Source organism: Rhinatrema bivittatum, chromosome 6 (assembly GCF_901001135.1).
Source record: "Rhinatrema bivittatum chromosome 6, aRhiBiv1.1, whole genome shotgun sequence".
Classification (NCBI taxonomy): Eukaryota; Metazoa; Chordata; class Amphibia; order Gymnophiona; family Rhinatrematidae; genus Rhinatrema; species Rhinatrema bivittatum.
In genome coordinates, this window is record NC_042620.1 from 85,317,737 (window position 1) to 85,331,384 (window position 13,648).

The 13,648-nt window shown below is 40.2% G+C and overlaps 1 protein-coding gene across 6 annotated transcripts in view; it reads right to left on the bottom strand.

Annotated features, from left to right (window-relative positions):
• The window catches only part of ACVR1 (activin A receptor type 1), a 231,441-nt gene that overhangs the window by 22,123 nt on the left and 195,670 nt on the right, over nucleotides 1–13,648 (bottom strand). Inside the window, exon 9 of one of the 6 annotated variants that reach the window (XR_003857345.1) lies at nucleotides 6,441–6,632. The exons of the other annotated variants lie outside the window; for them this stretch is intronic. The gene's annotated coding sequence lies outside the window, so the exon portion shown is untranslated. The remainder of the gene's footprint in view (nucleotides 1–6,440; nucleotides 6,633–13,648) is intronic. 6 annotated transcript variants of the gene reach the window in all.

A 13,648-nucleotide genomic window follows, 5' to 3' on the forward strand; every position in this document is an offset into this window, starting at 1 on the left:
AATAATAACATTTTCTTATATCATTTTTCACAAACAGGTTCCACTGCCTCCCCCCCACCCGAAAAAGTAACTTAAGTTCCGTAATTAACTCTTGTTCCTAGCTTAACTCAAAATAAAGCAAACCAAGAACATATACATTCTTCTTCCTTTAACTGCAGGTAAAAACCGCATATATCTAGTCCCTGTTTTGCAGCAGGGTGTCTCACATGAATAATGAAGCATATTTTATCCACCCTGGATAGTCCTTAAAAATCGCCAGAACTTGTCTTTACCATTGCTTACTGATCATGTTAGTCATGCTCTCTGGAAAACACTACCACACATCCGAGCAGATCCTGTGCTTCTTTGCAATGAAGAAATAAGCTTTCCAATTCATCCATCTTCCAGCACACGTAATTGCCATTTTCTTCCATATGCATAATAACAAGAGTCACAATTGTTCCATATCCACCCTCCCTCCCACCCAAACCATTGACTACTCATACCAACAAACACAAAACAAATTTCATTAACCAAATCCCTAGTGAAACTATGGCCTTCCTTTAAGTTAGTGCTGTTGCTCAGTGTTTAGACTTCCCAGCACACAAGCAAGGTTTATAGTCAACTGAATTGCCTACAGCTTCTCATTCATGTCAAGGCTCCCATAAGCTTTCTTTTCCACAGAAGCTCCTTCAATACTGATGCAAAAACACTGAATTGCCTTTGGTGAGTCAAAGATCTGATGCTTTTTATCTGTAATTTTTAATTTGGAGGGGGAACAACATGGTGTACTGCAAGGCATGTTGTTGCTGAAGTTTACATCGCTACCAATTTTTAATTTATGTGCCTCTGATGCAGGAATCATGAAACACTGGAACAGTGTTGGGCCGATTTGGCATTGAAACAATGAGATGATCTCCTGCCTGAGATAAGTGTTTGACATAAAAGAAAATTTCTCAGCATTAATCATTTATTTATTTGCAAATATAAAAACAAAAAAAATTATTTGATCTCAAAGTGACCATGACATATGGATCCCTGACCTATGATTAAAAACATTAGATGCATTCTTGTGAAGACATCAGACACTCTGAACAAATAGAGTACAGTCAGCTTCCATGGCAATATGAAGGTCATGTCATTTTTTTCCCAAAAGCTTTGTGAAGAGTTGGCAAAGTCTTCAGCTAACGGGGTGAATCTATGTTCAGTTCTGATATACCTTTTTACCCTTAAGTTATTCTTTGCTAAGTGATGTCATGTACATAGGCATCAGAGGGAGGAGGAAAGAATGACCGAAGGGGAGAGAGAGGAGAAGAATAAGACAACAGCTAAAGGAAAAAGCTGGTGTCCTAGTTTTCTAAATATTTTTCTACTCATCGCCCTATTTCATTGATACCAATTTGATCAGAACCCTCACTTATCCATTTTGTCTATCACAAATTAATTTCCATATCAGCATTTCAGCTTCTTTTTGGCAGTACATGTACGTCCAATTAGGAACACCTGATCCTGACTCTTGCATTTAACTTCTGCATGGACATTCATTTCTCTCAGTGGCATAACAAGATTAAGATATGCGAGGAAGCTGCTCCAGGTATAGCGCTGAAGAGGCGCAGTGCCCCAGCTCCCTTCCTCGTCATTGACCCCTCCCCCGCTCACCTTGGTGTTCCTAAGGCAAGAAAAGGAAGCCCGTGTGAGGGAGAGGCAGAACTGGTCAGCTTGCACGGACTCAGGTCCCATGATCACTGAACACCACCAGCACCAGCCTAAACAGCTTCTCCCACTACAAAGTGAGGGGAGACAGCAGCAGCAGCAGCAGAAAAGGAGGGGAGGATGAAGTCCCATAGCAGAAAGGGATACACTGCAAAGTCTGAAGTGCAAAAATCTTATTACACCATTGCTTCCTCTATATTTTAGAACTCCATCTTTATACCATTCCTCTACCTCCTTCCAACTATTCCCTGTCTTGCAGACAGGATTTTCAAAACCTTAGCCCTGTAATACATAATCTTGATGGCTGATTCCTTATCAGATACCCTAAAAAATATTAATGTTCCTTCATCATCATGTTGGCTATTGATGCCAAAGGGGGTCAAAACTGTAGGCAACATTGTTCCCATTATCACATCACATGTGTTCTCTCTTTTTTTTTTTTTTAAGAATGGTTTAATAAAACAAATAAAGGTTAATTTTCACTTCATAACAGAAAATAATAGGCCTCCCTTAGAGATGAACAGACGTCAAGCGGCACTGCCTTAAGTTAGAATTCTCTGTCCATCAGTATTTCTTCTCTCCAAGTCAATAATTCTCTAGCACACGAATGGCAGTTAATCTTTATTCTTTATAGTCAAAAAAGCATAAGGTTGATACAAGGACAATTTCCCCTTTGTCCTTTGTGTTTGGCATTACATATTAAATTTTTCAGCAGTACAAACAGAAAATGGTGAAAAGATGGTTCTTAATGGTAATGGCTTAAAGATCCTTTAGTGAGGATTGTTCAATTTACAATTCAACAGAATCGCATCTCGAAGACCATCACCAGGAAGACAGCATTCAAGAAATAATCAAAACCCAATTCTTATGAAAAGAATAAACATGGAACTACAAAACAGGAAATAAAAACATAAAACATTTCTCCAAATGTAAAACAGTTGACTGGGAAATCATGTTTTACTAAATTGAAGGACATAGTTCTAACCAATTGATGGAGTTTAGTTAATCACCAACCAAAAAAATATTTTATGTTAAACTGCTCTGCTATTAAACATACAGTGAAGGAAAAATTAACCTTTTAATTAGACATTAAATAAAGATATTTTGCTTATACTAACTCTTCTCTGATGTAAGCTACTCTAAAGACCAGTGTCTCTCTCAAGGCTCTCAGGCGGCCAGATAGCATCCATATAGAACAGAAACAGTGATCTGGTATATACACAACAAAAAATATTTTCTGGCATGGACGAATGTAGAGAGGAAGCTTTCTTGTCCTCTACAAAGTTTATATTACCACTTCTGAGCTGAACTGCTGGTTTACTTTTGGCTAAGACTGTCAGTTACAAGAGTTAAAAAAAAAACCCAAACAAAAAAAAAAAACCCCACACATACCTCTGTGACCTAAGATCAAATATAATTTTGAAAGCATGATCTCTCTCCTAAATAGCATGGATTGATGTATATACTTAAAAACAAAAACAGCCACATAATTGGCACTATATCAGGAAATGTACTCCAAAATCCATTTGGCCTTCATAAAGAAGTTAGTGCACAACATTAAACTCAACAGCATTTGTTATTTTTATTGTGCACTACTAACATTGTCCTCACTGGAGAAGAACAATATTTTTCTTGTGATGGGAACATATTCATATGAGGTTTTTATAATTCTGTAACATCTACTTTGTGTGGTTTTTGTTTTGCAGTTTCAGGAATGAAGGGAAAGAGCAAGTTTGCTTACCTATAAATGGGGGGTCTATAGATAGCAGGATGAATTAGCCAAAATGCATGGGCAATATCATCTGACAGAACTAACGACGACCCACCTCTCAGAGCTCAGTAAAGACTTTTAAAGAGCATGTGTGGGAGTTCCTGTGTGTGCACAATGCCTCAAAATTCCATCTCTTCCAGACAGCACAAGCGTGCATGAGGTAGTCACTCTCCAGGGAGGAGGATGGAGATTATGTATGGCTAATTCATTCTGTTTATGAGAACCTCATTTACAGGTAAGCAAACCTGCTTTCTCCTTCAACAAGAAGTCATAAATTAGTCATAACGAATGGGGAGTCCCAAGGTAAGGGATGCACTGCAGAGCCAGTGCTTAAAAAAAAACAAAAACCCAGCCCCACCAAATGAAAAGTGGACTATGGGGTGAACTGGCTGTGCAGAACTGCTTATCCAATGTTACTCTCTTTTTGAGACATGCTGTCCAGAGAGTAGTGAGACATGAAGATGTGAACAGATGACCAAAGTAGCAGTTTGGAATATGTTTTCAATTGAAGAGGTCCTGAGATGAGCTACTGAAGTCATCATGACTTTCACTTAATGAGTCTTTAATAGAGTTTGTAATTTGTAAGCCAGCCAGAGCCCAACAATGTAATGTACAGTCCATAAGCCAACAGGCAGTTTGGCTACTGCCTTTCCCGTACAATTGGGATCAAAGCACACGAACAATTGAGAATCCTGATGGCAAGGTTGAGTCCTCTTACATAATAAGCCAGGCTCTCATAGTCCAAGGAGTGACGAGGTCATTCTCCTTTGTGCACATGTGCTGCCTGCATTCTTTCCAAGACCACAATAGCTTGATTAATGTGAAACAAGGATACTATTTATGGAGGGAACTTGGGGTAAGTTTGTAGAACCACCCTATTATGAAAAAAACAAACCAGAGCCTGTACTTCACACCCTTTTCATGCCAAAGTGACAGCCACAATACTACACTCCAGTTGAGAAACTTCAAGCCTACTAACTTGAGAGGTTCAAAACTCGGTTTAATCATTTAGCCAGGACTACACTGAAGCCTCAAGATATTGGAGGTTTACAGAACGGAGATTTGGAAAGCTACAGCCCTTTCATGAATTTTGATACCAATGAGTGAAGAGAGATCATTGAGCCCTTTTCACCTGCCTGTGAAATACCCCAATGGCATGGAGATGAACTTTGACTGAAGAGGTGCTAAGTCCTCAGGACAAGAGGCAGAATAGATATGAAAGCAAGTCCCTTGGGTCCACAGAATGAATTCAGTTGGCTGATCCTACAACAAGTCAAAGAATCTCTTCCATTTGAAACAAAAGGATCTTCTGGTTGAAGGTTCCTGGTGGAAATCAGAACATAGTCTACCTCTTTGGGAAAGAACAACAAGACTGACTATGCATTCAATATCCACATCATTGAGGGATGGCAATGGCAGATAGAGATGGTGCAACTTGCCTTAAATACATGTACAACTATTCTGTTATATACATGTTCTTATATACTTTTCATTGACACCGCCTTCTCTTTTGGCTATTCAAAGGCACATGAATATTTTTAAATATATTCATGAAAGTGTTTTTCATTACAGAAAAGCAGTTTACACTGCGAGTCTTGCTGGTGCCTTCTTCATACTGTGGTTTTGATTAGCCTCCTTGAGAAAGCCATCAGCAAAACATGGTCCATGTTGAAGGACTGAAAACAATGGAATGTATGAATGTATACACCAGCTGAATTCATCTAGCGAATGAGGAGCATCCTCTGCGGCAGTACTTGTCAAAACAAATATTTCCCACCATTTTTCTTTTGAAAGCTGATTTTCAAGGTAAGTACTTTGTTATGGTAGTCATATTTAAATACTGAGAAGGTTTGCTTTTCGCCTATATAAAATCACTAAAGAGTTTTTTGTTTTGACAAATTTTCCAAAAACTATTTTGTCACTTATTGAGAGACTGTGCATGATTATCTGTTGCATTACAAGTGTTTTTTGGCTTTATTTATTTAAGGGTTTTTTTTATATACCGCGGCACGTTTGGAACATCACCTCTGTTTACAATGGAACATAATGCAGCAACAGGCTTTACCTGGAAACACAAAACACTAATGACTACATTATACATGGTAACAGGGGTTAAACTTAAATATTTGGTTTAAACTTAAACTTCATAAATAAAAACTTCATAAACAAACAACGCCTGCAATGAGGGCATAGCTACGGCACATCGGGGAGGTACAGTCAAAAATGTTCATGGAGAAGTGGGGGATTGCTTGGGAATCAGTATAGTGAGGGAAGCTGTCTTGGTGTGGGGGAGTCAGAGTGATAGTAATCATGGGATGTTATCAGAGAGTGGGTAAAGTTGAGAGTCAGTCAGGAATATGCTTGTTTGAAAAACCAGGTTTTGAGGTTTTGTTTGAATTTTTTGGGGCATGGTTCCTGGTGTAGATTAGGTGGCATGTTGTTCCATAGGGTTGTTCCTGCAATGATAAACGAGTGTTCTCTGGTGGATACATGTTTAGTTAGTTTGGGTGATGGTATCTGTAGTTTTGCCTGGTGTTGCGTTCTGGTTGGTCTGTTTGGCTTACGGAAGATGAGTTGCTCAGAGAACCATTGCATATTTTGGTTGTGTATGGACTTGTGTATGAGTGTGAGGGATTTATATATTTATTGTAAGGCATCCTCTTGTCATGGTTATTGTTTAGAATGTAAACCGACTTGATTAGTAATTCTGTTACTGGAAAATCGGTATATAAAAGTGCTAAATAAATAAATAAATATTATCCTGGAGGTGACTGGTAGCCAGAGTAGGAACTGGAGGACAGGTGTAATGTGATCGTGATGGTGTGTGTTAGTGAGTATGCGGGCAGCGGCATTTTGCAGCATCTGCAAGGGTTGTATTGAGTTTTTTGGTAGGCCTAGGAGGATGGTGTTATGATTGGACATTCTCCCATATATAACAGTCATTAAAATAGGGCAGCTGGAAGTTATAGGAAGGTACCTTCTTTACTTGTTACAGGAGCATATGTTCTATTTTTTTTCAGTGCATTTTCAAGGAGGTGTTTTGTCTTTTGTGGAAAGAGATTTTTGGATTATAGGATCCTTCTTTATTGCACAACTGTATGCCCAGCATTGCTGTCCTGCAGTTTTGCAAACATTGCACATGTTCACAAGATTACAATCCATGCAGATTCTGAAAGACAGAATTGACTTCTGAGCATTCGATAATGTCTCAGACTCCACATTCCATTAGTCTATAGCAAGAAGGTCCTTGTACTAATGTTTCTAGATATGCCCACAAGTCATTTCCCTTTCTCCCTAATCTGCATGGTTCTAAAATCTGCTGGAGAAATAAATGAGGTGAATTTCTGCACTCAAATTAAGAGATATTTTTCTTAGTAGGTTTTAAAAATATTTCACAAATGAGCATCCAAATATTACAGAAAATCAAGGGTTAACATTTTAGCTGAATCACAGCAAGGGTTGACAAAGAATTGTTTCATGACAAATTATAATGCATTCTGACAAGGATCTGGATATGGTGACATTACAAAATAATAATTATGCTACTTTTCTGAGTAGTGGCTCAGTTTTGTGCCTAATGATTTTTCCAGACATACTAATCTGTCTAGTAGACTCCTCTATACAAGCTGGTAGAAAGCAGTGCTCAGGCTGGAGGTAGGAAGAGTCCCTGGGTCCTCCTCCCCCTAGAGAACAACATTTCTGGCAGCTTTGTTACAGGTACACATGACAAGTCCAGTTCAATGGCTGTTACAATGGGGATACCATTGAGAGGTTAATTAAGGTAAAATAGTAAAGCTTCTCCTCCCCCTCTCCCTTCCACACACACATTTTTCTAGTGTTCTTTAAACACTTGTTTGGGCTTGAAGAGATAATATAATAAATGTAAAAGTGTTTTACCTTTTTGGACCATAAGATCCTGAGATCAGATTATTAATTCTAATGCATTAGGACCTGGACCAGGACACCTAATCTCCCAGAAATTTGCAGCCAAGACCACAAAATCTGACCATTGCTGTAGAATTCTGGGAACCAGGAGTTGGAATCGAGAACATGCAGTCACAATTCTCTTCCTTCCCGACCCCACCCACCCTGCACAATCTGCAATCATCCATCCATCCTCCCTGCAGCAGATACATCATTTTACGCATTGATCAGGCCAGCAGGAAGAGGAAAGCAGCAGTGCTTCCAGAAGTAGCATCTTCCTCTGGCACTTTGAACCAAGCAGTACTATAATTCTCCACTAGATTTAAAGCGTGAGTTGAGTCCCAAGTGGCAGAGGAAGAAGTGGCCCAATGCACTACTTCCTTCTCCCAATCCAAATTCTTGGCAGCGGAAGGAACAAGGGGTGGTGATAAAGAGCGACTGGGTATATGAGAGGGATGAGCTGCAGGGGTAATTAGGAGGGGCTGAGAGGGAAATCAGTTGGAGGAGTAGTTGTGTGAGGATTTGGGAGGGTGAAAATGGAAGTTAGAGAAGAGGAAGAGACTCAGGGAGCACAGACCTCAGTAAAAAGGGGCACACAATTTCCCCTAGTGCCTCCTTTTTACTGAGGCAGCCCATTTAAATATTACATCGGGCGCCCTGAAGAGGTGCATTGGCATGTGTTAGGAGAGCGGGCTCAAGTTTACGAGCGTCTGTTTTCCAAACCTGTGCACAGCCATGGGTTAAGAAAATGGATGCTCATTAATTGAGATTCCGTTTTCCTAACCTGACCACTGGTGACTTCCACCCCCCCCCCCCCCATGCCTTTTCCTCTGTTCCTCTGACTTAATATTGCCACGATATTAAGTCAGAGGAACGAAAAAAGGAACAGAAAACCAGTATTTTCTGCTTTTCTGAATATTTTAGGGGCTCCACAAAAATTAACGCCTGCTCCAGAGCAGGCGTTAATTTTCAAGAGTAAAAATGTGCTAGTCGGGCACACTTTTTTTTTTGCATTGGGGGTAATAGCCTCATCAACATGAATTTACATGTGATGAGTGCTATTAGTGTTTTGGATACGCTAATCCCCTTATTGCATAAGGGGTTTTGGACACGCGTGTTAAGCAGTGTGCTCGGCCAAGTGCACTATATTGCATCGGCCTGTTAGAAAAATTTGGGGCAAAAATGTCTTTGCTGCCATGGGCAAATAAATACAGTCTCTTGTTATTTGTCAGCACAAGCATTAACGCCCATCTTTATCTTGTTCTGCTAAAGCATCTCCCTTTAACATTTGCCAGAACAATCAGTTCTCAGTTTCAGACCACAGAATAGTCAATTAATCCATGCAACTGGCAAATTATTATGCATTCCAGATATTTTCTATAAAGTTTTGTAAAAAAAAAAAAAGAAAAAAAAAAAAGAGCTATACGTATGCTAAAATACTAGGGTGCTGGCCCTCAAATTTGGATAATATATTGAAGAATACATGAAACTAAGAACAATAAAACTGAGGTGAGAGGTCCTTGCTTTACTATGGTATACAAGAAGTGCTTATTCATAAGCAAACATATTGGGAAGAAGTCTGAGCAGGAAAATGTACAGAATTTTTAAATCATGACAGCAAAAAGTGAAGAGTGACATCAGACAAAAGGCTTCAGTGATCCATGGGCAAACAGCTATAACATTGAACATAATTTTCTTTAGTAGCAGAGAAATCAGAGTTAAGGCTCATTTAGTTTTATCAACAATAACTGCTTTAGTGAAACACCTCTTAAAAACTGGGGAAGTTTTGTGGTTGCCATGATAGCTCACTTGGATATACAGAATTAAAAATCAAAATTTTTAGGTGATACCTTTTTATTGGACAAGCTTAATACATCTGTGACTACATTTCAAGAGTCATCCTCTCATCAGGTCAGTGAAGAAAAACAAATTTGCTTACCTGTAAACCAGAGCTTTCCAAACTTTTCATGTTGGTGACACACTTTTTAGACAAACATAATTTCGTGACACAGTAATTCAGTCTACTAGTAAACCAGAGGTTAAAGGTTAAACGAACAAAATGTATTTCAACAATTTATGTATGTTTCCTTAAATATATACATAAAATGTTTCACAACACAACCTCTCATAATAAATATTTGCAGGCTTCCACTTCCTCCATGCTGATCTCGTACATTGTGAGATCGGCATAGAGAAAGTGCTACTCTTGCACATTCCCAAAGATTACATGTGCCAATCAGTAAAAAGTAATTTTTTTTTTTACCTTTGCTGTCTGATCTTAGTTTTCTAATCGGTTAGTCACAGGCTTTTTTTTTCCACCTTTCCTTTCTTATTTTTTTGCCAATTCCGTTCATTATCCGTTCAATTATCCGTTCATTATATTCGATATGTTCCATGTAAACCGCCTCCCCGGCGATAGTTATTTCTGTTAAATGTGAACCGGAGTGATATGTATTGTATACAGGAACTTCCGGTATATAAAAACCAAAAATAAATAAAATAAATAAATTCCTTTTACAGGGTCTTTTTTTCTATTTCTTTTCTCTCCATCTGTCTTCCCTCAAACACACAAACAGGTTCTCATTCTCACATGCTGTCTATCTCACACATTCTCACACACACAGGCTCTCACTCACATGCAATCTCACACATCCACAGCTCTCACTCTCACATGCCTCTCTCTCATACATACATACATACTGTCTCTCTCGTGCACATGCTGTCTCACTCTCACACACACAGGCTCTCTCACTCACTCTTGCTCAAGCACAGGCTCTCACTGGCACATGCTGTCCCTCTGCACGGGTTGCCGAAGGATGGGCTCTTCAGAGGCCCTGATCTTCCCTGGCCGTGACATGGGATCTGCAGCGGCCCTGCTATCGGGTTTCCTCCTCTTCTCGGGCTGTTGCGACGTGGGATCCGCAGCGGCCCTGCTATCGGGTTTCCTCCTCTTCTCGGGCCGTCGCGACGTGGGATCCGCAACGGCCCATTAATGCTGCTCTTCTTCTGTACGCAGCAGATGCTCCTCCTCCTTCCTGCCCACGTGGCTCCGGCAACGTTTTTCTTCCAGGGCTGCACAGGTAGGAAGGAGGAGGAGTGAACGTGACCCTTTTCTTCAGGCCGTGGTGATGTAAGCTCCACCACTGCCCACCGATCTTCCTGCTATAGTTCCCTGCTTCCGCCGGCCCTGTGGACCGGGCGACACACCTCCACACTACAGGCGACACACTAATGTGTCCCGACACACACTTTGGAAAGCTCTGCTGTAAACAGACAGTAGGATGAATTAGCCATTAAGCATGGGAGACATCAGAGAGTGCCCTCATGGACCCTGCTTTCAGAGCTCAGTTAAGACTGCTGAGTATGTGCAGGAATTCCTACATGCGTTGCCTTGCGAACTCCTCAATCTCTTCCAAAGCTTAGACTTTAACAAGCTAGTCAACTCTTTCTAGGAAGGCAGGTGGGTATTCAGCATGGCTATTTCATCCTGCTGTCTATGGAGAACCCCACTTGCAGGCAAGCAAACTTGTTTTTTCCATCAAAAAGAGGGATGAATTTGCTATTACACCTGGTTAGTCTAAGATAAGGGTTGCAGTGCAGAGCAACTACTGAAATGAGCAACCTGAACGCTACCAGTGGAATGGACTACTGGGTGAATAGGCTGCGCAAAATTACTTTTCCAAAGTTACGGTCCCTTTCAGAAATTGTCAAGACAGTAGTGGGACATAAAGGTGTGAATTGATAACTAAGTAACAGTTTTACAAATGTCTTCAATGGAGCCCACGAAATGACAACTTTCATTTGATGAGCCTTTACAGTGTCTATAATTTGTAAGCCAGCTAGCCCTTAATGGTGTGCTATACAGTCCTCTATTTAGAGTTCTTCTGACAAATGCCTATCTTGATCTATTGGAATCAAAGGATACAAACAGCTGAGAAGCTTGACAATGACAATGGACTTACATATGCAGATAAGCCAAGGGAACTACATGCACTGCTGCAGCCATATGTCCCAGAACTACAGCTGATCTTTATGGTGCTTAGTCCCATCATAGAAAATAACTCACTAGGCCCATCAATAATGTGGCTCTTTTGAGTGGAAGAAATGCCTTCTCCCTGACAGTCTATCCAGGCTCTTCTGAACGGGATCCTTTGAAATGAGGTCAGGTTGGACTTGGTGAAGTTGACCAGAAACTCCAGAGATTTGAGAAGCTGAATTGTTGCTTTGAAGGACTCCAGAACTCCTGTTGGAGATGGACATGTAATCAGCCAATCATCTAAGTAATGGAAAATGCAGACTTCCCGAACCGTTTGTTCAGCCCTCAAGTTCAGAATAGTATCAATCCCTCTGAGTTTTTGGAGTTCAGAAAATATTGAGAGTAGAAACCCCTATCCATATTTCCCAGAAGGGACAACCTTGGTCACTTCCTGTCACAGAACTGAGTTTCAGCTAAGGCTGGGCAGACAGAGAGGTCGGAGCAGAAGATCAAAGCCCACTGAATCAGGAGAGTAAGAAAAATGCAAACGGTAACCAGACTCTACAATTTTTAGAACTTTGCTGACTCCAGTCCATTTCTTTTTTTTTTTTTTTAATCTCAAAATGTTTTATTGAGCAACAAACCAGCTGGAACATAACATATAAAGCATATCAGCAGCCAAAAATATAAACATAAATAGCAAACAAAGAGAATGGCAAAAAATAAGTCATGCAGCATCAGCAACATAAGAAAAAAACTCAGCAAATCCCCCTTCTCCATCCAATAAGTAAGTCAAATGTCACCAATAACAAAACCCAGATTCCCACCTCTTTCCACCACTGAAGCCCAGCAAATACTAACTAGACAAGCAAGCGAGAAAAAAAGCAAAAATCAAGAAATATAAGAAAGAAAAAAATACAAACAGCAAAGTCCAGGAAATCTTCTAATATTTAGCTAAGACAGTTTTCACTGCCAACAGGTTTTGGATCAAACTTTTTTTTTTTTTTTTTTTTTTTTTTTTTTTTTAAAAGAGTGTGTGTCACAAGTTCTGCCCAGCCACCAACCATAAAAGAAATCTAGTCATGGTAAAAGGAATGTAGACTGTGACCAATCTAGAAATACTATGATGTACTTCCATTCAAAAAACCTGGATCCTACTTATTCATACTATAAGGAGTAATAAAGGTCAACAGAATCTGTACTTGAGTACTAACTAAACCCAACAAGTACTTAAAAGTATATTATCAAATCTCCAATCAAACGGTATCTGCCTCCTGATGCTCCAAGATTTCATCCCACCATTTGACATAATTGTGCACCAGACTAGGCATCCTCATATCAATGGACTTATACAAATGGGAGATTAAGCTCAAAAGCTTCCCTTTCCCAAACAGAATTTTCTCAAATGCCATTTGTGGGCAAATAAAATGAAAAATTCTCCCAGGATTAGTCAAAATGCTTAAGCGTGGTACACAATTCATTTCTCACTAAAAAGTCCCCATTATGAAAGAATTGCGCAAATAAGAGACTGCATAACAAATCTCTGCACCATGTTCCTAACAATCACTGGATAAAGTAGTAAATGAAGAGCAATTAACATGCAAAAGCTCACACAATTTCTCCCAAACAACAAATACTGGAGGGAGAAATGAATGCCACATATCTACAGTGGACCCTTGACTTACGAACTCAATTCGTTCGCGAGGGCTGGTTGTAACTCAAGACTATTTTTCCCATAAGAAATAATGGAAATACCCATAATGCGTTCTGAACCTCCCAATGCACCCCTTACCTAACCATTTCATAATAATAAAGGGTTGAACAACATGTCTAATTTACCAGAAACACCAATAATTTTCCTAGTGTACTCACCAAAAAGTTATAAAATGTGCCTAGCCTACCAGAAACAACGTCATACTGTACTCACCAAGTTGACATCTTTGGCTTGCAGGAAGGAGGGAGAAGATTCCCCCCTCCCCACCCCATCAGAGCACATCTCTGGCCCCCAAACACTCATTTCCCCCTCCTAGAATACTCATTCCTCCCCTCCTGACACCTTGCTGTAGCCAGCTGAGTGCTACACTCCCTTTCTGCTGCTGCACAGAAGCTTCATTGGTCACCAGTGATGCTGCTGCTTGCTGCAATGCCGTGCTGGGTCTGCCTATGTGCTCCTGTGAACATTTGCAGCTCTGGGTGCGCCTGAGATGGACAGGCCTCATCATCATCAGCAACAGCAGAGCAGAAGTCCCACCCACCAAGCCCAAAAAAAATGCGATTGACAGGAA